Source organism: Botryllus schlosseri, chromosome 3 (genome assembly GCF_051294905.1).
Source record: "Botryllus schlosseri isolate E-star chromosome 3, Bs_hap1, whole genome shotgun sequence".
Classification (NCBI taxonomy): Eukaryota; Metazoa; Chordata; class Ascidiacea; order Stolidobranchia; family Styelidae; genus Botryllus; species Botryllus schlosseri.
Window position 1 is genome coordinate 21,004,798 of NC_137238.1, and position 26,177 is coordinate 21,030,974.

Sequence of the window (26,177 nt, forward strand, 5' to 3'; positions counted from 1 at the left end):
TAGTGAAAAAAGGCGCAGTGGGGTCGGCACATTGGTTAAACCAGACCTGGGCAAAGTGCGACCCGCGAAAGGTTATTTGGGATTCAAAACATAAAACTTGCTTTTTGAATGATTGAAACCACGGACTGTATCAACTGAACGGAAAATTCGGTTAATTTGAAGCCTGTTCAGTAATATGACACGATTACGCTGGCTACGTAGGCCTACCTCGCAACCGTGATCCATATTCAAAATAAAGGCAATGCGGCAATTGATGAGTATGAGTAGCAATTGAAGTCACAAAAAATCGCTCTTTCCATATAATTTAGTTCAAACCTTCTTTCTTGTCATTGTCACATTTTGCATTATACGCTATCTGTTTCAAAATGTTTAGAGCACTAAATATTTGTATACTGGATATAGGGGAAACCCGACTTTTAATTTTTGCAGATTATGTCGCTTTGATTAAAGATTTTAATCCATGTTTGTCTCATGACAAAAGCACGAAATACTCGGTAAAGGTAAGGCGAATTTCAGAAAAACTGCACTATTCGCTCAACATCAAGGCTATATTTAAGCTGCACACTGCTCGTAAGGCAGCGACCAAGACAATAAGCTTTGTACTATCGCATATACATTTCGGTGCAGTGGTTCTAGAAGTGGGGGCGCGAACGCATCTGAAGGGGGCGCGAAGCCGCACTTCAATTGATTTTTTTTCGCGCCTCGCGCGATCTACCTCAACCTTATACTTGGTGCTCCGTCTTTTGTCCGAATCTTATATTTCAGAATTCCCTCATCAACAGCCATAACCTTCCATGCAATCCAACTATCCGTTGGGATTGCTAGCATTCTGGTTGCGCATTTTAATATGTTGTTATATCATGATAAGGAGCGCGAAGATTGTCACTATCATGAAGGGAGGCGTGCCTAAAAGAGTCTTAGAACCACTGTTTTAGAGTCCTAATAGAACTTGAATAGGGGTGTAAAAATGTTAGAAATGCATCATGATTAACATTGTTTCGAATCATGATGGCAAATAGATATTTCTTCAAATAACCGTCACTTACACATTACCTAACATCAGCACATTCGCTGAGCAGCATTTATTAACAATGTAATTTAGAAATAAAATTAAAACACGCCAGACAATATAGCTAAAAAAATTCATTCGGCCCGCCAACGTATACTGTACTTCTCATTTGGCCCGCGGAGGAAATTAATTGCCCACCCCTGGATTAAGCAGTAGTAAAGCTATAAATCATTGATAAATTTATCTAAATTAAATTGCGCTCGCGCATATAGTTTTAGCTACTAATAAGGCTAAATCTAGTTAGTTAAAATGAGCAGGCGTAAAAACGTTTTTATCACGATCATGAGAGAGAATTCAAAGGTATATAACGAAACTTGAACGGCGAGTGTTTCGCACATTGCAATATCTGCAATTGTGACATTAACCTAGAGGCCATAGGAAAGACCGCTATTTCAACTCACATTGATACCCCAAAACACAAGAAGTGTGTCATAATGATTAATTTGAGCCAGTCGATGAATAATTTTTCCACAAGTCGATCAGCACCAACGACCACAGACGACAATGCAGCTGCTGCTGAGGGTACCTGGGCATACTGTCAAACACCAGCAATCATTCCTCACCAACGATTGCACATCGCAATTGTTCAAAGCAATATTCCCCGATTCCAACATCGCAGATACGTTTTCTTCGGCCAGGACCAAGACTCCAAGCATTGTTACAGGAGTTATTGCTCCATACGCTCAACAAATGATTCTGTCTAAACTTGGTGTACGGCCTTTCTCCATCTTGATTGACGCCTCTAATCACAACGAGTGGAAGAATTTTGGTTCATCACCCTATGGGGAGGCCCACGACCAGCATTTTTAAAAGGGGGGGGGTGCTGACGAAGTGCTGTTTCGTCCCTGAGTAAAGGTGAACTTAGATCTGAGCTGAGATCCATGAAGCACTATATAATAAAAAGGAGTTGCAGTAGCAGATTGTTTCTGGCGAAAAGTATGGTATGTGATATGTCCCGGCTCGTATAAATACAAAGTATGTACTAAAACACTTTTTCGTGCAAATCTAATTTTTCGACTGTCCTTATTTTTGGGTCCATGTCGATGGCAACCCTGGTTATAACCCTAATGCTCACATTATGACTGATTACTGTCATCGCCTATTGCGACTCTGTACCCATCAAAATCGTACAAGAGGACTTTCCTGCAGATGACTCCAAGCTAAGTTGAGTTTATGACAGGAGTTGCATCTAAGAACTTCACTAATCCACATCCATATCCCGATATTGATTTATTTCTACGAGAATATTTGGATACTCATTGCTAAACAAAAATAATGCTTGCTTGGTTATTTCGTCTGTGTTTACAAATTGTCTTCTTTTTGTAGGTTCAGGCATAGGCTACTTGGTTTGTTTACCGAATTACTGCTATTTATATATTGGTTTCTTAAAATTCAGCACACTCAAAAATCAGTCTTAAAACACAAAATTGAGTGGATAATGTCACTGCGGTGAGTATATGTAATTATATTCGAGCGTAAGACTTAAAAGTACATAAAATATATCAATGAATATTACAAAAATGCAACTTCCAATGAAAAAGTTGATACATATTCGGTAGACCACATTAAAAAGTGCGTATTCAATAGCTCGAACTAAAAGCACTTGATTATTATGGAATTTTTAAGTTAATGAATTTTATACCGCCGTTTTCAATCTTCCCCTAGGGTGGGGAAAATTAATTCAAAAAGTACAAAAGTAACTGCAGATACAAGCGGATTGCCTGGATTTAGTCACAGAAAGGGTCATGTTTTAGTGTACTGCCTTTTTTCGGTTGGAGAGACGCTTAGCCCGGAAAGTGTTATACATCGCAATATTCGGTACGAAACATTGAAGTTGATTGCCTGACACAGTAGCATAAATAAATTATTAGAATTTACAGACTTACAAGTAGCGAAATGGCCAGCAAACAATGAACAAAAATCAAATTTGAGTGAAAATATCACTGCAATTGATTACTAAAATCGGATTCAAATGTAAGAGTATACAAATATATAAGCGAGGAAAATATAGCCAGCATTGAAAAAAATCGATACATATTTTGGACAGCACAATAAAATACACCTATTCAATTGACTTGACTATATCAAAATTGCATTCAGGTGTAGGCGTACATGAAATATATCGCTGAAGACAGCAAAAATATTTTGTTAGCCTTCAATTGAAAATTGATCCATATTCGGTACAGCACATCAAAATGTCAACATTTAATCAATCAAACTATCAGTACTTGAATTTTAATGAATTTTGATAGGCTATAAATGAATTCTAACATTTTAAACATTTTTCAGGCCTTTTACTGGGCTTTTTTGTCGCCGTAAGAACAGTGACACGGGGGACGTAGAGCACATGATAACCTCCGACGGCGGGAATCGAAACCGACCCGCCGGCTTGGATGACGCTGACGTTCACCACTATGCTATCTCAACCTCTGCCAGAATTTTATTGATTGAAGATCGACCGATGGATCTTTGTAAACCGCAAAACAGTCAGTGACAAACAAATCCAAATAGTAGCTTCATCTTCTTGAACCCGATACACTCTGTTAGCACTCTTGGCATTTGTCTTGGTTTTCGAGAAGATGTGTAGCGTGTGATTATATCTCCAATTGTCAACAGCCTGAAGAAAAATGAAAATACTGCTGATGCAAAATATGTGACAATTTGAAATTTACAGCATCGAAATTAATGCAGACATAGCTCAGTCATGAATCAGAATAAGTGTGACATATAAAAGAATTATATTTCAACCAGGGCCGTAACAGCACTTCGTCAGGCCCCCCAAAAACTTTGGTCTTAGGCCCCCCATAGGGTTATAGGCCGAACTTCTGGGGGGCTTCGCCCCCCGGACCCCCATCTTGCGATACCCTGTTTACCGCTATTTATCATATTGTTGGGAGTTTGTTTAGTGAATCAGCTTTTGTCGCCTATGCGCGCGAAGCGCGGATAATTTCTAGAATTCATGATTGAATCGGTCAGTATGATCGGGAATTGCATATATATTGTTATCAATTTTTATCTTCTCTCTGCTCACGTAATCAGATTTGCCGGTAGAGCTGAGTGAGCTGTGTTTGAAAAGGTAGGACGACTCAATAATAATTAAACATCTTCGGGCGTATACCCATTGGCAGGAACGAAACAGTACCTCGTCAGGTCCCCCGAAACGTGGGTCTTGGGCTCCCATAGGGTGTAAAACGACCCCCCATCACGTTGTTCGCGTTTGTCACGAAATCATCTGTACTGTATCGTGAGGCAGCGCGAAGCGCGAAAATTTTCGATAATTTATGATAAAATCGGTCAATCAGATCGGCGATTGCATATACATCATGCCATCAATTTATTGTCCTCTCTACTCACGTAATTAGATTCACCGGTAGAGCCGAGTGAAGTGTCTTGAAAACGGGAGGGCCCGTAAATAATAATTAAACATCTTCGGCGGGCGGATCCGTTGATATGACTTCGTTACATGATGTTATTTCGTGACTTCCAGTCTGCTATAACAAAAAATATAGAATCGCCCAAACGTGAGCTTCTAAACTAAGAGACGCACACGATTTCAAATTGGTATTCCTTCACTGGCATAAAACTTTTAACAGCGGGATGGTATTTGTCTTGTGAGGTTCAGATTGCAAAGACAGCAACATTCGGCGCTAGTCATTTAGGCGCCTATGGACAATTAAACCTATATGTATTTTGTATATATAACGAAGTCTTCGGTCAGCATAAGGGCATAGACCTTTTCGGCCAAGGTTTTCTCACTGCCGATCGTTCTGGCACACTTCTTGGAGTCGCATGTTATATGGCCTAAAACTTGATTGTATGTCTTGGTAGGTCGTAGCGCGGTAATAGCCCAATACCCAATAATAAAGACAAATGGCTACTTGAATTCTATGATTTATGCTAATTCACGAAATAATTTTGGGCCCCCTTCGAGCTCGGGCCCCCCCCCCCCCCCCAATTGCGGGGTTTGGGGTGCGGCAGTTACGGTGCTGATTTTCAACTACCAATCAGTGTTGGGATGACTCGAGTCATGACTTGACTCGAGTCACCTTTTTCGTCTGACTTGACTTGGCGTATCAGAAATGTGGATTTACCCGGGACTCGGAGCAAAATTCACGACTCAATTTCAAGTCGTCAGGAAATCGGTATCGATAAAAATCACAGTATCTTGCATATGGTCGGATTGCTCGCAAAACGCTGGAGTAACCCGTGAGAGCGACTAATCATTCAATGATCGTGCCTTCATGTGTTTCACTGAGCCTCCATCGCTCGGTCACAAATAGATTGACCACAAACGAAGTGATCGAAGCTCAGCCTATAGCTTACGATGTTGTAAACTAGTATAGTAAAGTAATTTAATAGCAAAATGTCTATTTCTGTTCTCTGTTATTACCTTAACCAAACCTCCTGTTTTATTGAAATTGAATTCAAATACAGTTTACATCGTCATCAACCATTGGCGCAGGCTAGAATTGTATCATATCAATTTGTAAAAGGATAATGTATTGCATCTTATCAATTCGATTCTCTTTTCTTTATTTTGGCTGGTAACTATAAACTGAGGGTATGCAATTACTTACGAAGTTTAACAGTTCTACGTATATGTGAGCGATACAGCGTCTTCTTGCATGTATATTTGTTTCTATATGCGTTGATTTCATTGGTTCGGAATCAATGACCACTGAATCCGTGTTTCAGACAACTAGCAAAATGCAATGACGTAATCATGTCTCATACGTTGAAAAGGCAACTTGACTTGAATCGTGACTTGAATCGAATCACCTTCGAAAATCGATTGACCTGACTCGACTCGAGGCAAAATGTGCAGTGACCCGAAATGACTCGTGACTCGACAGTAGTGACTTGATCCCAACATTACTACAAATACAAATTTGAGTCACATAGTAACTAATACATACACCACAGTTCATTAACGTTGGCTGAATCACAATGAACAACTATGAAACATAATTTGCCTGAAACATACGTTACCTTGACAAATTGCTAAAAGTTACAAAAAAGTACACCGTTACCGGTGCTTTATGAGTCATATAGTTCTCATGGATATTATTCAGATTGCTTGGTGTGCTTATTATCTTGCTGTAATAGCGGTATCGTATCTACAGGGGTTCTTAAATACTTTGGGTCATGAAACTAAAATGTGGATATTCAACCCCCACATTGTTTTCAGCGTATTAAAATGAATTTAGTGCATATAACTATCCCTGCAAAGCTTGAAAATATAGTCTTAAGTTACTGAAGTCTCACAGAACTACTTAATGCTGATTTAGCAAATATTTCGAAGATATCTCATTAGTATAATTTCACTAAATTGAAGTGAAATGTCAGTAATCTAATTCTAATCTAATTTGGAAAAGCTGAAAATTTTCTAGTTGTCCAAGTCTGCCATATTGAGAGGTTCTGGGTGCAGCCGGTAACCAGAGCGCAAAATTTTATTCAACCGGTCTCAATCGAATACTACTGTCGCATTGATTTCGAAAATATAAATCAAAATGTGGTCCGGTCACTGCAACCCCACCAAACTAACCCTCAATGTCTGAAATTTGCATTGTTTCCAATAATGGTATGGCCCGTAGACAATAGCCGAATAAAGTCTCGTTTCGGCTGTGACGCAATCAATTAAGCGTCTCGGCAACGACGAGCCGTGTTCCCCATGACTGTCAGTCTTTTGCGACATATAATTCAATGTGACGTGAATACCAGAGGTGGTCAGTAACGAAGTACTTCTACTTTTCCGAAGTACTCAAGTAGTTTCCCTCTACTTCTGGTACTTACTCAAGTAGATCTGATTTTCGCTACTGCTACTTCTACTCCGTAATATTTTGTGATATACTTACTTACTTGTCGCTACTATTTTTCAGTTTGTCAAGTAGAAGTAGTTCAAGCCTCTAATCAGGAAGATAGCCTGATCAATTTCAGGGCTGTTTTCACGGAGTATTAACATTTAATATTCATAAAAGTTGAGTAAAGCCCAGTATTTTCGTCACACTTCGCGCCAGGGCTTTGGAGCCGGAGCCGGAGCCGGAGCCCGGAGCCCCGGAGCCGTGCAATTTCAGCGGAGCCGGAGCCGGAGCCGGAGCTCGATTTAAAATTTTAAAGGAGCCGGAGCTGGAGCTGGAGCCCGATGTTAGGAAAGTAGCTCCGGCTCCGGTGTCTTTAATAATACGATATGCTACTAAAATTTCCTAAATTTGGAATTTAATTCATTAAAATTTGGAATTGATGCCCCTTTGGCGGCACCTTGCTAACTAACACTTTGCTTGTGATTTGACTATAGATAACAACCTACCAATAATGTATATTACCGAGCTGCCGAGAGTTGACACTGATTTGAAACGAAATTTAGATCATTCCCGAGACGCGACGCACGCTCAGTGCTGCCTGGCATTGGTTCCTGATATTTGGGCCATTGTTGCGCTAGAATAATGGCGTATAATTCATTTGCCAGCATATTAGAACAGGACGATCAATAATACAATATATCAAGATTAAAGCGTCTGACAGACGTTTATCTTCCAAGCGAACCAAATCATGTTAAAATTTATGATTATTATTATTGAATCACGCCTCGGATATTATATTATCATCCATGACACGGGAGTAGTTAGTATGATCGGTCGCGATTCGTGATAGGGTTCTTATGGGCGGGGTGGTGACTCGTATTGAAAACCCGGGGTGGTGACTCGTACTTTCAGACCCCCCTTGTGGCGGTGACTCGTAATGGGTTCTTATGGGTGCGGCCGTGATTCGTACTTTCGGGTATAGGCTGCGGCGGTGACTCGTATTGAAAACTCGGGGTCGTGACTCGTACTTTCAGGTATAGGCTGCGGCGGTGAATCGTAATGAGAACTCGTGGTCGTGATTCGTACTATTCTTACGCGGTCTCTGGTGACTCGCCATGTGTTCTTATGGGTGCGGTCGCATGCGGCTATTGCGTCTTATGACGAGGGTGGCGAGCGGCTATTGATGCTAACACGAAACCCGGGGTGGCGAGCGGCTCTTATTTCTTATGGCGGGGGTGGCGAGCGGCTATTGCGTCTTATGGCGGGGGCGGCGAGCGGCTCTTATTTCTTATGGCGGGGGTGGCGAGCGGCTATTGCGTCTTATGGCGGGGGTGGCGAGCGGCTCTTATTTCTTACGGCGGGGGTGGCGAGCGGCTGGGAAACCGGGGGTGGCGAGCGGCTCTTTTGTCTTATGGCGGGGGGTGGCGAGCGGCTATTGCGTCTTATGGGATCGGTCGGACGCAGCTTCGTTGTGGGTATAGACCGCGGCGGCATGGTGTTGAATATGTATCAGATAAATAGTCATGTGAATGAACCTTTGTTAATGTGTATATCGTAAATTATTATATATGATGTCGTAGTTTAGTCGTGGCAAATGACCGATCGTGTTCTAAGTCTTTCCTCGCCATTGATTCCTACGTAACCTGAATGGCGCGCTGACTTTCAGATCGGATTATTCGCACCTTTCGTACCGCTGTTTCACACCTACAAAATAGTCTGCTGTTCACAGTCTCGACTTCACCGCGATAGCACAATATTCACACCGCGAGCAGTAGAACAACACCGCGCTAACCCAGTTGTCGAATTACATAGGTCAAGCATTTTACACGAAATGAAATATTGTATTGTGGTATACAAATACGCAAACTATTCTTTCAATTCAACAAGTCTAGTTAACTGATCGATTTTCAATCTGCCGACACAGTTTTTAACGCGAGTGAGTTGATATTTCTTCCCGGGTACGAGTGAGGCTTTGTTCCATTGATCCAAAACCACCTCGCCAGTATCATCCTTCAATGTAAAACTGTATAATTTCAACTCCATTCTGATGTCAGAATTGACCACCTTCTCCTCTCGAGAAACACAAGTAGCGGCGATCGACACGTATTTATCTTTATTCCCGTATACCGATTCACAGGTCAATAATGGATATTCTTCAGTCGTATGTCTCGATTTTCCATGCAGGGTTATTGACGAAGCCCGACCCAGTATTACAGTCGTTTTGTCAGTAAATTTATCAATTTGGACCCAACCGGATTTAACCATGAGTTTTTTTCGTTTGGAGAATGCTTTCTCAATGGCCCTGAACAATTCACGATTGAAACACGTGAAAGATATCTCTTCATTATTACCGTCGATGAATATACCTTTGAGATATTGACAAACGCCGCCTCTTTTGGGTGATGAAACGAATTTGACGCCGACGTGAAAATTTGAAATTGCTCCGACTTGCATGCTGGTGACGCTGTTCGATGCCATATCGTTTGGTAAAGTGAGAGTCATCAACAAATCAATCGTCATTTATAGAATTAACCACGTGTTATAAAACGGGTTAACTGGCTTTGTATAACACTGATAATCCGCGTGAATAGACTTGGTTTGAAGTAGACTTTACAGGAATTCTGTAGGAAATTACACCATTCACAAGTTGCAAATGACACGATTGAATTTTCTTCTTACCCAGTCACTTATCAATGTACTGTAGTGAGTATTCAAGATGTCTGTTGTTAAATCTCTGTACACCGCGATGGTATGAATGTCGCTTTTCATCGCCGCAATGCTTATGACACTCAAAACACCATTCCAATCGACGCCGTATGATCGAATCGAGTTAACCAATGCGGTAAAATCGCACTTTCGAACACGGTTCACGTTTTCTCCATGTACATAGAAATCTAGTACTCTGTGGATGAATTTTTCCGTTTCGCTCAAGGTGGGGGTTGTTAAGTTATGATAATACAGAAGGTAATTCTCAATGATCACACTAGTTGCCATAACGAGTAACTATCAACTGAAAAAGTAAACCATGACACCACGAGGTGTTAAAATGGTGAAATATACCTCTCGATCGCCTAGAAAGAAGAGGTCTGTGTAAGCGCGTGAAAATTAAATCTATAAATAGACACCACCGCGATTTGGTTGTTATACTTCACTGTCGCAGACATAAACGTTGGTTGGAGCAGTTAGAGCAATTATTATACAATGGCCGAAGCTCAGATAGATAATCTTGATAAATTTGGTTATGAACCAAATGCATTTGAATCGCAATTTGAAGAGAATGCGGATATCTTTGACGCGATTAATCCTGGCGATCTGATGACGCCGGATTTAAGGGTTGAAGCCACAGAACGCGACTCTACGACAACGATCGAAATGTGACCAAACCATGCAGATATAGCGCACCAGGCGTGGCTGAAGTCGGGTCAACTAGCTAGAGAAAGCGTGATTAATGATCTCACGAACTTGGTGACGACACCGTGTGTACCGATCGATGAGGCGGCCGTTAACCTCGAATCACTGAGTACCGAGAAGCCGTCGACTTCTGGGGTGACGCTACCACGCTCTGCTGAGTCGCTATCGGTGGTTGATACTCCTAAATCTGTATCAAACAGGAAGCTGGCTCGAAAAAGAACCATATCGACAACTGTGGGGGTAGGCATACCACCAGCTAAACAGCTTTGTAATGATAAATTGAAAAATTCGAGTCGTACTGAACCCAGACAGAAGGCTAGCAAGAAACCTGCGAAATCTAAAAGCGTGAGTGACGACGATTTTCGCGACGATTTGAAGGGTAAGAAGAAGCAGGAAGAAAAACTATGTCAATACACAGTTGACAAGATGATCACCCACCTCCAAACTATTGACGTTGTTAAACCGCATTTTCAATACTATGCAATGTTGACTCGTTGATAGAGAAAAAAAATTGATAGAGAAAAAAAATTTGACAGTCACAAAGCTCATGACTGACATCAAACGATTGCTTGCTGTCAAGGGTCAGCGCTGGAGTCTCGATGAGATTCAACCTGAATTAAATACCGCAACCGATGAGTACTTGCATCGACTTCTAGAAATTAGAACGAAATTGAAGTATAATTTGTGATTGTGCTGTATGAATTTCATTGTTGTGCGTGTGTATTCTCAATTTCTGTTTACCGTTTCAGATTTTACATTAGAGCCATAAATCATAGCTTCTGAAATTCAACCACTAGTGGCGCTGGCGCTCGCGTAATCTCGAATCAGCGGTTTAGGTCTTTCTCTCCGGACGTCGAACAGCGAACAACGTGGCTGGCTGTCTGGATATATTCGATCGCGGATTGCTGGATAAGGAGTTAATTAGTAAGTTATTCGGTACGATTACTTTGATTTATGAACGTAATATGTTATTCGTTTATCCTACAGACAAAACAAGCGTGGAATTAAAGAATTGAAACGGTGAGTTATTACTGTTCAGAACTAGTGAACATGATGTAATGATTTTGTTGTTGAACAGACAGAGCAACTCGAGTTGAACGCACGAGTCTACTGGTAAGTTATCTGCTATAACACAACGTTAGTGGACATAGATTGATGTGTTACTTGTTTTATTAAGCATAAAGAATCGAAGACACCAACAAAGAAACTAGAATGTAAGTAAGACTAGTTTCATGTTCCCCAAGTGCCGAATTTGACCACGTGTTATTAATTTTACAGATGAGTCGACGCAGACGGAATCGTGTTCGCGAAGAACCGAATGCACCACCAGAGATTGGGGACGAACGCCAAGAAGTTGTAAATCAGAACTGGCAAGCGATAAAATCGTATGTAGTGAAAAAGACTAGTCATGTGTATAATATTCGAGTCATCGGTCGGGAGCTAGCGGATGTTTTCCGTGATATACAAGCTATATTTTTCTCAGAGTCGACTCGTTTCAAAATCAATTTCGCGTATGCATTTATTTTGTACCACGTCGAGACTCTAAGATTTCGCTATTTTCATGCATCGGCGAATGTTGATAGTGTACTAGAAACACCAGCAGCGATTTCAACACTAGCTAAATTCAATGAATTTGTTGAATCTATTCGCTTGGAAACGGCGCTCGATTTATTACGAAATTCTCGACCAAATACAAAGTCACTGCCGGTCTGTCTGACTAATGTACAGTTTTATGTATACCCTACCGATGGTATGTTGATTGGTTGTGCTGGTATTAAACTCCCGATATGGCTTGCGAGAGCGAGATGTATATTGACATTTACCCATCAAAAAAATCGAAATCGGTACAGAGACAATCTGTGCGCTTTTCGCTGTATTGCCCACTCGCTAGGGAAAGATACCAAAGATTTGGCTCAACAATTTACATCGGCATATGGTATTAATGTAGAATCTGGTGTGACTCTCGACATGCTGGATGATATCGAGGACTTGTTTAATGTGGCCATATTTGTGTACACCAAGACCGAAGGTAAAGCTGTCGCAATCCGCCGTAGTACGTTCGAAGCGAAACCTGTGTACTTACATTTAGAAAGCAACCATTTCTGTCTAATTACTGATATATTCCGTTACGCGGAGAGCTATCAATGTGATGTTTGTGAAAGATTTTTCAATGAACAGTATGAATTGACCAGACATAAATGTACAACAGAACCTGTTGAAGTGTTTCCCGGTGGTGTGTATAGCCCTCCACTGAACATATTTGAAAAGCTTGATTTAGAAGGGGTGTTTGTTCCTCACCAGCTTCGTTATTTCAAATACCGTATCGCGTTCGATATAGAGAGCATGTTTGAAAAGTGTGATATTCCAGATTCCTCCAAAACTTCATGGGAGTGTAAACATATTCCCATTTCTGTTAGTATATCTTCTAATGTGGAAGGGTTCTTGGAACCGCATGTAATTGTCTCGAACGGTGGCCCAAACGATTTGTGTGCAGAAATGGTTGATCATTTTCATGATATTCAAAGTGAGTCATTCAGATTGTTACAGATGGAATATCAACACTACTTGGACATGCTCGAAACTAAAATTACCGAAATGAAAGCACTCGATCCTTCCGAGAAAAAAATACCTCTTGAACGTTTACAAGAGGAGTTTATGCGATATTTAAAACAAATCCCTGTTTTATCGTTCAATGGTGGTCGGTACGACTTGAACTGTCTCAAAGAGTACTTGATGGGTTTACTCGTTGATGAAAATCTGAATGTATTGAAACGAGGTAACAACTTCCTCTCGTTGACAACGAACAGACTTAAATTTTTGGATATTGTAAATTACTTGGCACCCGGGTTCTCGTACGATGCTTATTTGAAAGCCTTCAAATGTAGCGCCGCTAAAGGTCATTTTCCGTACGAGTTTCTGACTAGTTTGGAAAAGCTGGATTATACGAGTCTTCCTAGCCACAGCGACTTTTACAGCTCGCTAAAGGGTCGTAATATATCCACAGTTGAATATGAAAACTGTTTGAAGGTTTGGAATGATAACAAAATGACTACTTTACGTGATTATCTCAAATGGTACAACGCAATCGATACTCACTACTTCATTGAGGGGTTAGAAAAACAATTTCAATCTTTCAAAAGTCAGTTCAGTGTGGATATATTCAAGGAAGCTGTCTCCCTACCTGGGGTTGTATCAAGGCATCTTTTCAATAGCATTCCGCGCGATTTCACCTTGTTCAATGATAAACATCAAGACCTGGTTTCGCTATTCAGAGACAATTTAGTGGGTGGACCGTCAGTCATTTTTCATCGATATCAAAAACAGGGTGAAACTCGAATCGAAGAATTTTTTTTACAAGGAAAACGCTCAGATTACCCAACATGTAACAGGGCTGGACAGCAATTCGTTATACCTTTTTGCTTTGAGCGAACCTAGTCCCACTGGTTTCCCGGTACATTGGCAACCACTCGATGCAGAGTGTACTAAATTCAAACCTGTCAAGACCGCGCCGAAATGGGGGGAGACGGCAGCTCAATGGCTAAACTGGTATTCGTATACCCACAATGTACATGTCCACCACGCTGTTAATGGACCCGAAATCCGCGTAGGAGCTCGTAATTACCCCGCTGATGGGTTCTATCGTAATTCAGCTGGTCAAGGGGTAATCTTGTCTTTTCTTGGGTGTCATTTTCACGCACATCAATGCAGATTTGGCTGTGATGACCTGGAACGTCGAGAACGAACTAAACGTGTTCATGATTATTACAAAAGCCTCAATTATCAAGTCATATGTAAATGGGAATGTGACTGGCGCACAGAGAAACAGGAAAATCCTGATATTGTGCGATATCTTAATGGCATCCAACCGCAATTGACTCGAACCAAGTCTGTCACCGCGCATAAATTGATGGAGATGGTAATGACCGGTACATTCTTTGGGTGTTTATCAGTCGATATTTTTACACCAAAACATTTGCAAAGGAAGTTTGTTGAACTATGTCCGATATTCAAAAATACGATGGTGTCTCGCGAGCATTTGTCAGGTCACATGAAACAGTTCGCCATTGATCGTAAATTACTCACCAAACCCACGCGCATGTTAGTTGCTTCATACTGGGGTAAGAAAATCTTGTTGACCTCTGACTGGATCAAGTGGTATGTTAAACACGGGTTGATTATATCAAAAATTCACGAAGCAGTCGAATTCACCAAAAAGACATGTTTTGACAACTTTGCGAAAAATGTCTCGGATTGTCGACGTGCTGGGGACCGTGACCCTAACCTTGAGATTATTGCCCTGACACAAAAATTAGCCGGAAACAGCAGCTATGGTCGGGTCTTGATGAATCCGCGTAAATTCAAACGAACCACCTACTGTGATAAAAGCGAATTGGACGTCAACGTGAAGGATCGTTTTTTTGTGAAATATGACGAATTGAACGCTGATCTATTTGAAGTAACGAAGCGACCTAAAACGATCAAGTGGGGTAACTGTATTCAGGTGGGGTTCTGGGTTTATAACAACGCTAAGCTCAAGATGCTCTCGTTTTTTTATGATTGCTTGTGTAAATATTTCCGTGACGAGTGCTTCATGCTATTAATGATGGACACAGACTCCCTCTATCTTTCGCATTCAGCCTCATTCGATGATATTCTTATCCCCGAGAAAAGGGATGAATTTTATCTTGAATACGAGAACTGGTTTCCGCGCTATTTTTGTGATGAGCACCGAACTGAGTTTTTGGCTGATCCGGTTTCTTTTGACCGATCGAGACAGTGTTGCAAAGACACGTATGCCTATTACCTTCGTCAACCGGGTTTGATGAAAGTGGAGTACGAAGGTGGTACATCCTTCTGCGGACTCCAATCCAAAAATTACTTTTGCGATGGGCCAAAGAAAAAACTGGCTTCCAAAGGCCTTCAGAAATCCGCTCAAATTGACTTCAACACTTTTCTGGAAGTCTTGACATCTAAGGAAGCCGCGGGGGGAGTGAACAAGGGGTTTCGCTGCAGAGATGGAGGTGTTTATACGTACGAACAGCAGCGTAAAACATTATCCTATTTCTATGCCAAACGCCGAGTGCTTGAGGACGGTGTGTCGACCCTGCCATTAAATGTGTAATTGTATATTTTGTGTACTATTGTATTTTATCTGTGTGTCTGCTATTATTATCATGATTTATTTGTATTTTTTATATGTTGATGTGTCTTTTGTTTTCCAGATGGATAACGCTATTTCATATATTGAGTCAGTAATGTCAGAATTGGATTTAAATAGTTTGCACAAAGAGACGCTTGAACTGGAGCAGGAATTAACACAGCTCTCTATTCACGGTACCGACGACAACTCACAAGACCGCGCGATACCCGATCGATCCAAGGCGCGCCGTCGGGAACTAGACGAGAAATGGACCCGTGTCCGAAGTGTCTGCATAGAAGCGCTACTTCAACTACAATTTCCTGATCGAAAGACGCCGAGTGATAACCACATCCTATTCAACAGTGCAAAGCTGACAAATTATGTGGTCTTGGGAAAAAATTGTTCGTGGATACCGCTTTTCGGTCGCGAAGAGAGACAAGCCTACTTGAGAACCCGCAAGCGACATCGAAAATTCCAATTTTTCCTTGATCAACATAGAGTCGCAAACAGTTTGAAACGACCTCGTTCTGACTCTGAAAGTAGCGATGCTACAACCGATGATTTTTGCAAACATGATTCTCTTGGTCATTGTGAACATAATCTGTGGTGAACACTGATAGTTTTAGGTGAAACTTTGTTTACAATCTGTGGGTGTTTTCGAAATGTCAACTTGTAATGGAAACATTTTAGTAACAATATTTTCTGATATCTGTGTCTTGTTTTTACAGATGGCTAGTGATTACATAATAGCTGTTCTGGAACAAGCAGGCCTGAGTCGGTTACACGAAAAGACACTTGTACAACGCCGCGATCATGTACACTTCGTGGAGCTGTATTTGAATCGAGAGATATCGCATGAATTATACGAACAACGCGTATCGACACAACATAAAGATTTAAAAGAGTGTTCAAAAGGTGAGGTCTATAGTTGTTGGCTTTTAAAGCCCTATGAATCTCGTGTTATTAATCCTCTTATGTGGTTTATTATTTTGCAGACTGGGATCAGCTGCTTGAAGACCTGAATAAAGCGTTTGTAACACTACAACTTCCACTGACGAAATTACGAGGGACAGATGAAGATTTCATAACCCGTGGAAAATTGTTAAATCGAACTCTACTGGGTTTATATATTCCACTAGAACAAGATGACCACAACAGGGGATATTCCCAACCTTGTTGATATATAAACACGTGCACTTTATCGAGTTTTCAATAAACAACAAATGATGGAATTGATCCACCCATTCGCGTGTATTGTGAGCGGTCCTTCAAGAAGTGGGAAGACTACTTTTGTCGCAAAGCTGATTAGGCATGCGACATCAATGATTAAACCAAGTGTATCCAGGGTCGTATATTGTTACAATAATTATCAGGAGGTTTTCAAGACGATGCACAATGTAGAATTCCACGCCGGTCTAGATATTTTAGAAGAGTTGAAGGTTTGCTCTGAAGACACCTTGATTATAGTGGATGATTTCATGACCGAGACAGCGAAAATTGCAGACTACAAGATTTTCTCATCATTCAGCCAAGTCAATTTGTTACGTCACACAGAACCTGTACCACAAGGGTAAAGGAGCACGTGACTTGAGTCTTTCAAGCTCGTATATGGTGATTTTCAAGAATCCGCGCGACCAACAGCAGATCAGTTTTCTTGGTCGACAAATGTACCCAAACTCTAGATTTTTAACAGAGGCTTATCGTGACGCTGCTAGACAACCTCATAGTTATTTATTCCTCGATCTCACGCAAGAAGCACCTGAAAATCGACGAGTTATGACCAATATATTTCCTGGTGAAACCATGGTGGTTTATAGCCCACTGGTATAAATAGCCAAGCGCAGAGACGACTTTAAACTCAAAATGACCAAGGTACCAGCTCGGACACGGCGGCATATACCCACACTAGAGTTTCTACATAAAAGTAAACCCGAGATACGCAAGCAAATTATATCGGGTGCCAGCAAAGAGTTGATCGAGTGTATATGTGATTGTACAAAGAACGTTTTAAACGGTAACATCCCTCTTTCAAAGTATAAAAGAAAGCGACTATCAGCTCATAAATGTAGTTTACGTCGACTTGTCAGGAAAGACATCCCTATTCGACATAAAAAACGTATGTTTAATCAGAATGGGGGTATGTTTATGACTCTATTATCAAGCATCTTACCCGTCGTCACTGGTTTACTTGGTAATCTTTTCAAAAAATGACTTTTTTTAAAAAAATCTTCATAAACCCGAATCCGGTCAACGGCGCTGACGTTCAGAAATTGGATTTGGATATCGACAAATGTATGAGCGATATATTACAGATGAACATACCCCAAGAACGAAAATTAGCCTTATATAACGACGCACTAAATCGTTATCAAACAAAACACGATACATTGAATCAACCGATGAAAATCGATATATCAGAACAAAGGAATCTATTTTCGGCTAGTGAGTTGGACGCGCTGCGACGCCTGATCAAGGGTGAACCATCAAGGATTCCTATACCATCGCCGAGTAGCCAACGAAGCAAAGTAAAGACTCAACATGCCAAGACGAAAAGTGGTCGTACGCCCAAGACCCCGAAACGATACGGATGGGAGCCATACTAAGTATTTCACGCCAGGGCTACCTGGTAGTTACCGCGGTGCATACGTATTCTCTAGAGGGCGGAATAGAGCCAAAGTCAAGGAGTTTCTTTCGAGCAAGGATGCGTACACAAAACATTTTCCATATCGAAAGAAATTTAAGAGACCTAGAGTGATTACGTCCGGTCTTGGTGTTCAGTATCAAACCGATCTCATGCATATGCAAAATCTTTCAAAAGAAAACGACAATTTTAAATATGTGTTGGTGACGATCGATTGTTTCAGCCGATTTTTATATCTGTATCCACTCAAGAACAAAACCTCGCAAGGTATTATTCGCGGATTCAAGGAAATATTTAAGGATCGTATACCTCATGTTATTCAAAGTGATCAGGGTTCTGAGTTTACTAATCGCGCGTTTCAGACTTTCTTAAAAGAGAACAATGTGCGACATTTTCATACAAATAGTGAACTGAAAGCATCGATATGCGAGCGTGTTATTCGTACTCTGAAGCAAGTGTTATACCGGTATTTCACGCATAATAAGACTTTGAATTATGTTAATGTCCTGTCTGAGATATGCCAAGGGTATCACACAACTTTTCACGTGGCTATAGGGTGTCCTCCAGCGGATGTTGATTATTCAAATCAAGAACAAATTTTCCATAGGTTATACGGTGACATGACCCCTAAAAAACCCAAACTAACTATCGGCACACCCGTCAGGATTTCGAAATCGCGCGGTAATTTTGTAAAAAGTGCCTTGGCGAATTGGACCGAAGAAATATTTTTCGTATCTCAATGTCGTAAAGGCGACCCTCCTACTTATCAGTTGAAAGACTACCACGGTGAAGTTATAGACGGTAGATTCCAACGTGAAGAGTTACAACCAATAACTAAAAATAATAATATTTACAATATCGAAAAAATCCTGTCTACTCGCAAGAAAGGAAAGAAAACGCAATATCTTGTAAAATGGTTGGGTTACCCGTCTAAATTTAATTCCTGGGTCTCGGATTTGTATAAATAGACACTGAAAATGTTGTTCAACCAAACTATGGATTCTGATTCCGCCTCGTCTCGCATGGGTCAAGTCTCGAACAGTCTGAAAAACCAGATTGTGTTTATTGTACAGATTTGTATGTTAGTGTGTGTAATCGTGTTTTCATTATATCAAATTTCTGTTGGGGTGGATCGTGAAATATATTTAACGCTACTGTCTTCTTCACTTGGGTATTTATTACCGAATCCATCACCTCACCGTATATGTTGAAAGAAACAATAAAATGTTGTTGACTCTACCGTCGAATGCGAGTTTGGATAAATTTCCGAATACTAGCACAGATTTTCAAACGGAACTTTACAAAGAGTTAGAAATGAATCGCCATGAGCTAGGATTATGTGAGCTGACCTTCCCCCATGATCTTCAGCCGCGAATTGAAGTGACAGCGAAAAGTATCGGTTTTGGATTTGTCGATGCAAATGGATACACCGAACGGTATTATATCCCCGAAGGCTCGTATTACAGCATCGGTGAAATGTTAGAATCATACGAGAAATATTACATGGGGGACATTTTCATTTTACAAGGATTCGGAGACTTTAGAATCACATTCAGAAGATTAGTCACGAGTAAAAAAAGACCCAAGCAGGGTGTACCCATAAATACCGACACCGCAGACTCTAGCACCAAACACATACCCCATACCACACATGATTCACCCGAACCTTACGGACTGATACCACTTGGTTCTGTGTTGGATACAATAACATTTAGACGCGTTGTATCTCGTCGCCGCGGAGTGGTAGAATTTATATTTACACCTGCGATAAAGTTGGAACGGATTGATAAGGTTTATGTGTATTGCGACCTGATACAACCAAGACCACATGGTAACAAGCTGCAACAACTTTTACGGGTGGTTACTGTAACCGCTAAACCGAATGAAAACCAAATCAACATATTCCCAAAACCATACTTCTTTGCTTTAGCGAGAAACAATTTTAGAACGATACGAATTTATCTACGTGATGCAGCTGGCAACCCTATTAAATTTCGAAAAGCACCAGTGACAGTAACCCTACGCTTCCGTCGTAGAGCTGTTGATTCAATATGAGGTACATCACGTTGTCTGGCACCCAAGGTGAATTCTCGGTGGTGTTACCGAATGAAATTATTTGTAATGAGCTTGCGCTGATGGATATGGGTTTTGTCAGTGAATCTCTTGATCGAATTATAATCAATCGTGATCAAGCACTCTGGGAGCTACATAATGAGAAAGATCGAATAGTAGAAGCGTACCTAACACCACTTGGGAATTATGCAAACAACCTCGAGTTGATGCGAAGAATATTATCTGAAAGTTTCAAGCACTGTTTCACCGAAAGAATCAACGATGAACTTTTCCGAATTCGTTATCCGAAACATATCACACTCCACCCCACGGATATATTCACAAATTATTTCAGTGTAGTTGATCAAGTGTCGACACCAGTATGTAATGTCACGTCGATCAAATCTAAACCAACTCAACCCCACCTCAGATATCTATTTGTGTATATCAATGTACTACGACATCATCCGGTGGGTGATTACATGAGTCAATTGCTTCGTGTGATCCAAGTAAATAACGAGACGTGTACGAGACAAGAAGTTGTATTTGAAAAACCGTTCTATTTCCCGGTGTCGATTAACCACATCCGCGATATAAAAATCACCATCAGGGACCAATACGGTCAGTTAGTACATGATATAGAGACCACATTGACACTCCACGCGCGATGAAAATAGTGACGTTAACCACCTCTATGCTTGGTGCTGATTTTGAACACAGACTACTCACCATCAACAACATCCCGACGAGATATTGCGAATTAGCCCTCATGGAGATCGATTTCACTTTAACCGAACCGACGATTGGTCAATATTTGTTTGTGTATTGTGATATTATTCACCCTCACTTACTTGGAGATACGTTAGCGCATTTATTACGAGTTATACCGCTGACACCTGGCGATGTCACACATAATTGGATAGCGACAAATCCGTATTATTTCCCTGTTTCAAAAGATGTTGTAGATTCTGTATGTCTTTACCTCAGGGATGAGTTTGGGGAACCTATAAATATAATAAGTCGTTCATTGCAAGCTACATTTAACATTAGGAAGCGATTATGAAAGTTGTTTTCACGTGTGATCATCATTCTGTCCATCGTCATTATAACCAGACAGGCGATGGTTATGGATATTTTAGTGGTGGAGTTCAAGCCGGGTCCGGTATCGGGAGTTTGTTTAAATCACTTGGTCGTTTAGTGACACCTATTGCGAAATACGCTGGCGGTCAATTGTTACGGACTGGCGGTGAAATAGCGAGAGATCTATTACAGGGTAACTCGATCAAGTCTAGTGTTATCAAGAGAAGTAAACAAGCTGGCGGTCGAGTGATTGATAAAATTTTAACCCCAAAAGCTATAAAAAGGAAAAAAACAAAGTCAAAGAACACTTCATCCAAACGTCGTCGTAAACAACAGGATATATTCGACTAAGAACTATGTTGATGCATGCTGGTTCAAGAGAATGTCATAACTCCGGATTAAACATATTTAGTATACCCCACACACAAACCAGTATTGAGGAATCGCAATATGTCGTCGTCAAACCCCATAGTTTAGGTAATGTCATAGAAGTACAATTACCAAGGACGGATCGATATATGGATCTACAAAACACATTCTTGAGATTACGTTTGAAGCTCACTAAACGTGATGGAACTGATTTAGCAGATGATACGCAAGTGGGTCTTGTCAATAACATGATGGATTCTCTTTTCAAACAAATCGATGTAACTATTTCAAATGAGGTTATCACAAATTCGGATAATTGTCATGCCTACAAAGCTTATATCTCGCGGTTGTTGAATGATACTCACGGCGCCTCGGACAGTTTTGTGCAAGGACAAGGTTTTTATAAAGATGTCGCTGGCTCTGTGGATGTTCTTGGTGCGGCGAATACTGGGTATGTTAAACGAAAAGACCTTACAAAAAACAGCACCCCGCTAGAGTTGATCGGAAAAATTCGAATGGGTCTTTTTGAACAGTCTAGATGTATGTTGGATAATGTCGACATGAAATTAAAATTTACACGTAACGAAGATAATTTCTGTCTGCTCGGTGATGCGGAGGATGTACAAATTGTTTTACTCGAAATGGAAGTGTATGTCAAACAGATGAAGATCGCTGAAAGTGTAAGCTTAGCACACAAGTCTGTACTACAGAAGAATACTGCCAAGTATCCCTGGATACGCTTGCAAATGTCAACTCATACATTCGCCGCGGGCTTATCGAAAATTGATAGAGAGTTAGTTAGCGGTACCATGCCAAAGAAGATCGTAATTGGTTTAGTCGAGACCACGACATTTAACGGTGTTCGATCCAAAAATCCATTCAACTTTAAACACTTTGATGTTCAAAATCTTTCTTTAAGCGTGGGTGGACGTCAAATTAACGGACGCGAATTTCATTTCGATTTTGATAAACATGGCGGACTCGAAGGTTATATGACACTATTCTCTCAGACAGGTCGCTGGGAATCCGAGGCACCTTTGAATATTTCACGCAAAGATTATGTTAATGGATACACTCTTTTTGTGTTTGATTTGACACCCGATAATAGTTTGGGATGTTATCAACTTCATAAGACAGGAACTGTGCATCTGGTTTTGACTACATCGAAGCCTTTACCAACCTACGTAACCTTGTTATGTTTGAAGGAGTTTCAACATCTTCTACAGTTGAATCAAAAAAGACAAGTCGTCGAAATATGAATACGTCTGAGATCAATGATATTCTCTACAACCATCCTGATACGCGAAGTCTATATCTAGGGACTTATCCAGTAGACCAGTTACCAAAGAAACCAATTCGCGGAAAATTCGCTATCACCATTAATTACGACGAGTCGAGTTTGCCTGGGTCTCACTGGGTGTCTATATACAGAGATGACGATACTCATTTTCATGATTCGCTAGGTTTCGGACCGCTAAAACCTCAGATAATCGAATTCCTGGAGCCGGATGAATTTTCTTTGACTGGGAAACAATTACAGACTAAAACTTCGGATGTGTGTGGAGATCATGCTATTGCATTCTTGATAAAAAGAGCACAAGGATTTTCAGCCAAGGAATACTTGAATAATTTTGGGGATGATAAAAAAGTGAATGATACGATTGTGCGTGTTTTTGTGAAGAGTTTGATTTCAGAGTAATAAATTCAACGAATGTATAATGTGTATACTTGTGATTCTTGTTGCGACTGTGAACAGCAGACTATTTTGTAGGTGTGAAACAGCGGTACGAAAGGTGCGAATAATCCGATCTGAAAGTCAGCGCGCCATTCAGGTTACTTAGGAATCAATAGCGAGGAAAGACTTAGAACACGATCGGTCATTTGCCACGACTAAACTACGACATCATATATAATAATTTACGATATACACATTAACAAAGGTTCATTCACATGACTATTTATCTGATACATATTCAACACCATGCCGCCGCGGTCTATACCCACAACGAAGCTGCGTCCGACCGATCCCATAAGACGCAATAGCCGCTCGCCACCCCCCGCCATAAAACAAAAGAGTCGCTCGCCACCCCCCGCCATAAGACAAAAGAGCCGCTCGCCACCCCCGGTTTCCCAGCCGCTCGCCACCCCCGCCGTAAGAAATAAGAGCCGCTCGCCACCCCCGCCATAAGACGCAATAGCCGCTCGCCACCCCCGCCATAAGAAATAAGAGCCGCTCGCCACCCCGGGTTTCGTGTTAGCATCAATAGCCGCTCGCCACCCTCGTCATAAGACGCAATAGCGGCATGCGACCGCACCCATAAGAACACATGGCGAGTCACCAGAGACCGCGTAAGAATAGTACGAATCACGACCACGAGTTCTCATTACGATTCACCGCCGCAGCCTATACCTGAAAGTACGAGTCACGACCCCGAGTTTTCAATACGAGTCACCGCCGCAGCCTATACCCGAAAGTACGAATCACGGCCGCACCCATAAGAACCCATTACGAGTCACCGCCACAAGGGGGGTCTGAAAGTACGAGTCACCACCCCGGGTTTTCAATACGAGTCACCACCCCGCCCATAAGAACCCCATTACGAATCGCGACCGATCATACTAACTACTCACGGGGCTCTAATTGGTACGAAATCTGGCCAGTTGATGAGATCTCCAGCTTCGAATTTTAAGATATGATGAAGATTGGTATCGTAACTTGCTTTCGGTAACTAGAGGCGAAGATCCGGTCACATCCGACGCTGGATCTACATAATGTAACTGGGTCATGTCTATGAGTTGAGTGCACTGTATACTATGCAGTCTTTAATATGAACAAGTGCGTTGTGATGTAACATGGTACGCGGGTGTTGTCATAACTGGATTCCGGTATCCGAGGCACAGAACAAGTTGTGGTCAGCGGATTCATTTTTAATAAAGTGTGTATCGTATCCGTGCTAATCCTTGTCTTAAGCATTCGTTACAATAAGAAAATTGTGCGAGATTGACCAGTGAACTTCGAGAGCAAGTTCTCTACAACATTTTATAACCGAGTGGAACATTTCATACACGAGAATGTTGCAAAATGCTCAACAATGGATTTGTCCAAAGCCTATGGTTCCGAACAATCGGAGCGGAGAAACACAATGGCCATAATAATGTCCGATTTAGTCAAGCGAGTGTTCGGAACAATGCCTACTTTCATACTTTGACGGCTAGTTCGGGGTTGTTCTTTCGCCCTGACCAGATTTGAATTTATATTTTCAGAGTCAGTGATACACTAGCTTTCGCTGGTAGCAGTTTCAATAAATTTGAGCTCTTGAGTCGACAGCTATACGATTAGCAATTATGCTGATATAGGCTGCCAGCTTATCAGTGTAGGCCTGACAGTTGCACAGAATGCACTGCACAGTGCGCATCTATCTGTAGGCTGACAATCTATCGTCAGATGTCAGGTATCGATCTCGTTCTCGATAATGCCGAGAAGCAATGCATTTCTCAACTAGTATCTGAAAGGGAACATGGGAAGCTATACTGCTTTGCAATACATATTCATTATAATGTTCTCATTTTGGCTGAAACTTAAAATTTATTGGTAATATTCTTTAACCAGTCGGCTTTGCACAGTTGATGTTGAGCACCAGTAATCCATAGTATTATTAGATGTGTCGTCAGAAGTGTTTAATGGTTGATATTGGGGTTCCTTCGAGGCTGGCAGATTAGCGTAAGTGTTCCGTGGCTTAGTGAAGGAACAGCAGGCCTACCACGGTTTTAGTGTGTACCGTACTGTAGCTAGCTACGAGGCTTTTGCTTTAGTGGTTAGATTTTCTATTCCGTTCGAATTGAAACTTCAGTATTTCACACCAACGTTTACAGAACTCAAAGCTATTAATATTGTACCAACGATATGAGTAAGAAAGGCGAGAAATCTTCAGTTGTCAGTTATTTTGAAAGAGTGGATGGAGATGGTTATATATGCCAGATTCTGAAAAACGAAGAGATATGTGCAGCGAAATTAGGATTAAAAACGTTCAATTTGAGACGTCTCATAGAACGGTATCACCCAGATATTTTCAAAACTATCCTTGCAGAGCAACCAAAGAAGAAAGAAGATATTCAAGATAGCGGTACAAATAAACAACGAAGGCTTTCGAAATACTTTGAAAGTGAAAAAATCAATGTGTCGATGACGAAAGAAAAATTCAAACGTCATCTCATTCAATTGGTTGTGGATAACGGTGTATCTCTTACACTTTTCTCTTCATCAGCATTCGTAGGTTTGCATGGAGAAATGGCTGAGAAACTTGGTGTTTCACTAGCAAGTGTAAGAACTATGATTATATGTGAAGCCGAGAAGCAGAAGAGCAAATTAAAAGAAGATTTACGAGATAAATTTTTTTTTTTTTGAAATTGGATGCATGCACAAGACACAGAATCAACTATTTTGCCGTAAATGCTCAGTTTGTTAACTCTAGAAACGAAGTGAGTATCTCTACGTTAGCAGTAAAAGACACAGACAACCAACACTCCAGCGATTTTATCAAAAGGGTGGTTGAAGATGTTCTCAATGACTTTAATATATCCAAGAAACAGGTACTGGCAGTAGCAACAGACAAT

General features: G+C 41.1%; 1 protein-coding gene and 1 long non-coding RNA gene across 2 annotated transcripts in view; one reads left to right on the forward strand and one right to left on the reverse strand.

Moving 5' to 3' along the window:
- Positions 1-26,177, reverse strand: part of LOC145436036 (uncharacterized) — a 450,309-nt gene that overhangs the window by 277,531 nt on the left and 146,601 nt on the right. The window lies entirely within an intron of this gene.
- On the forward strand, positions 11,352-12,138 carry LOC145435305 (uncharacterized). The gene is made up of 3 exons (XR_013913800.1): positions 11,352-11,394; positions 11,459-11,495; positions 11,560-12,138. It is a non-coding gene; the product is annotated as an uncharacterized LOC145435305 (long non-coding RNA).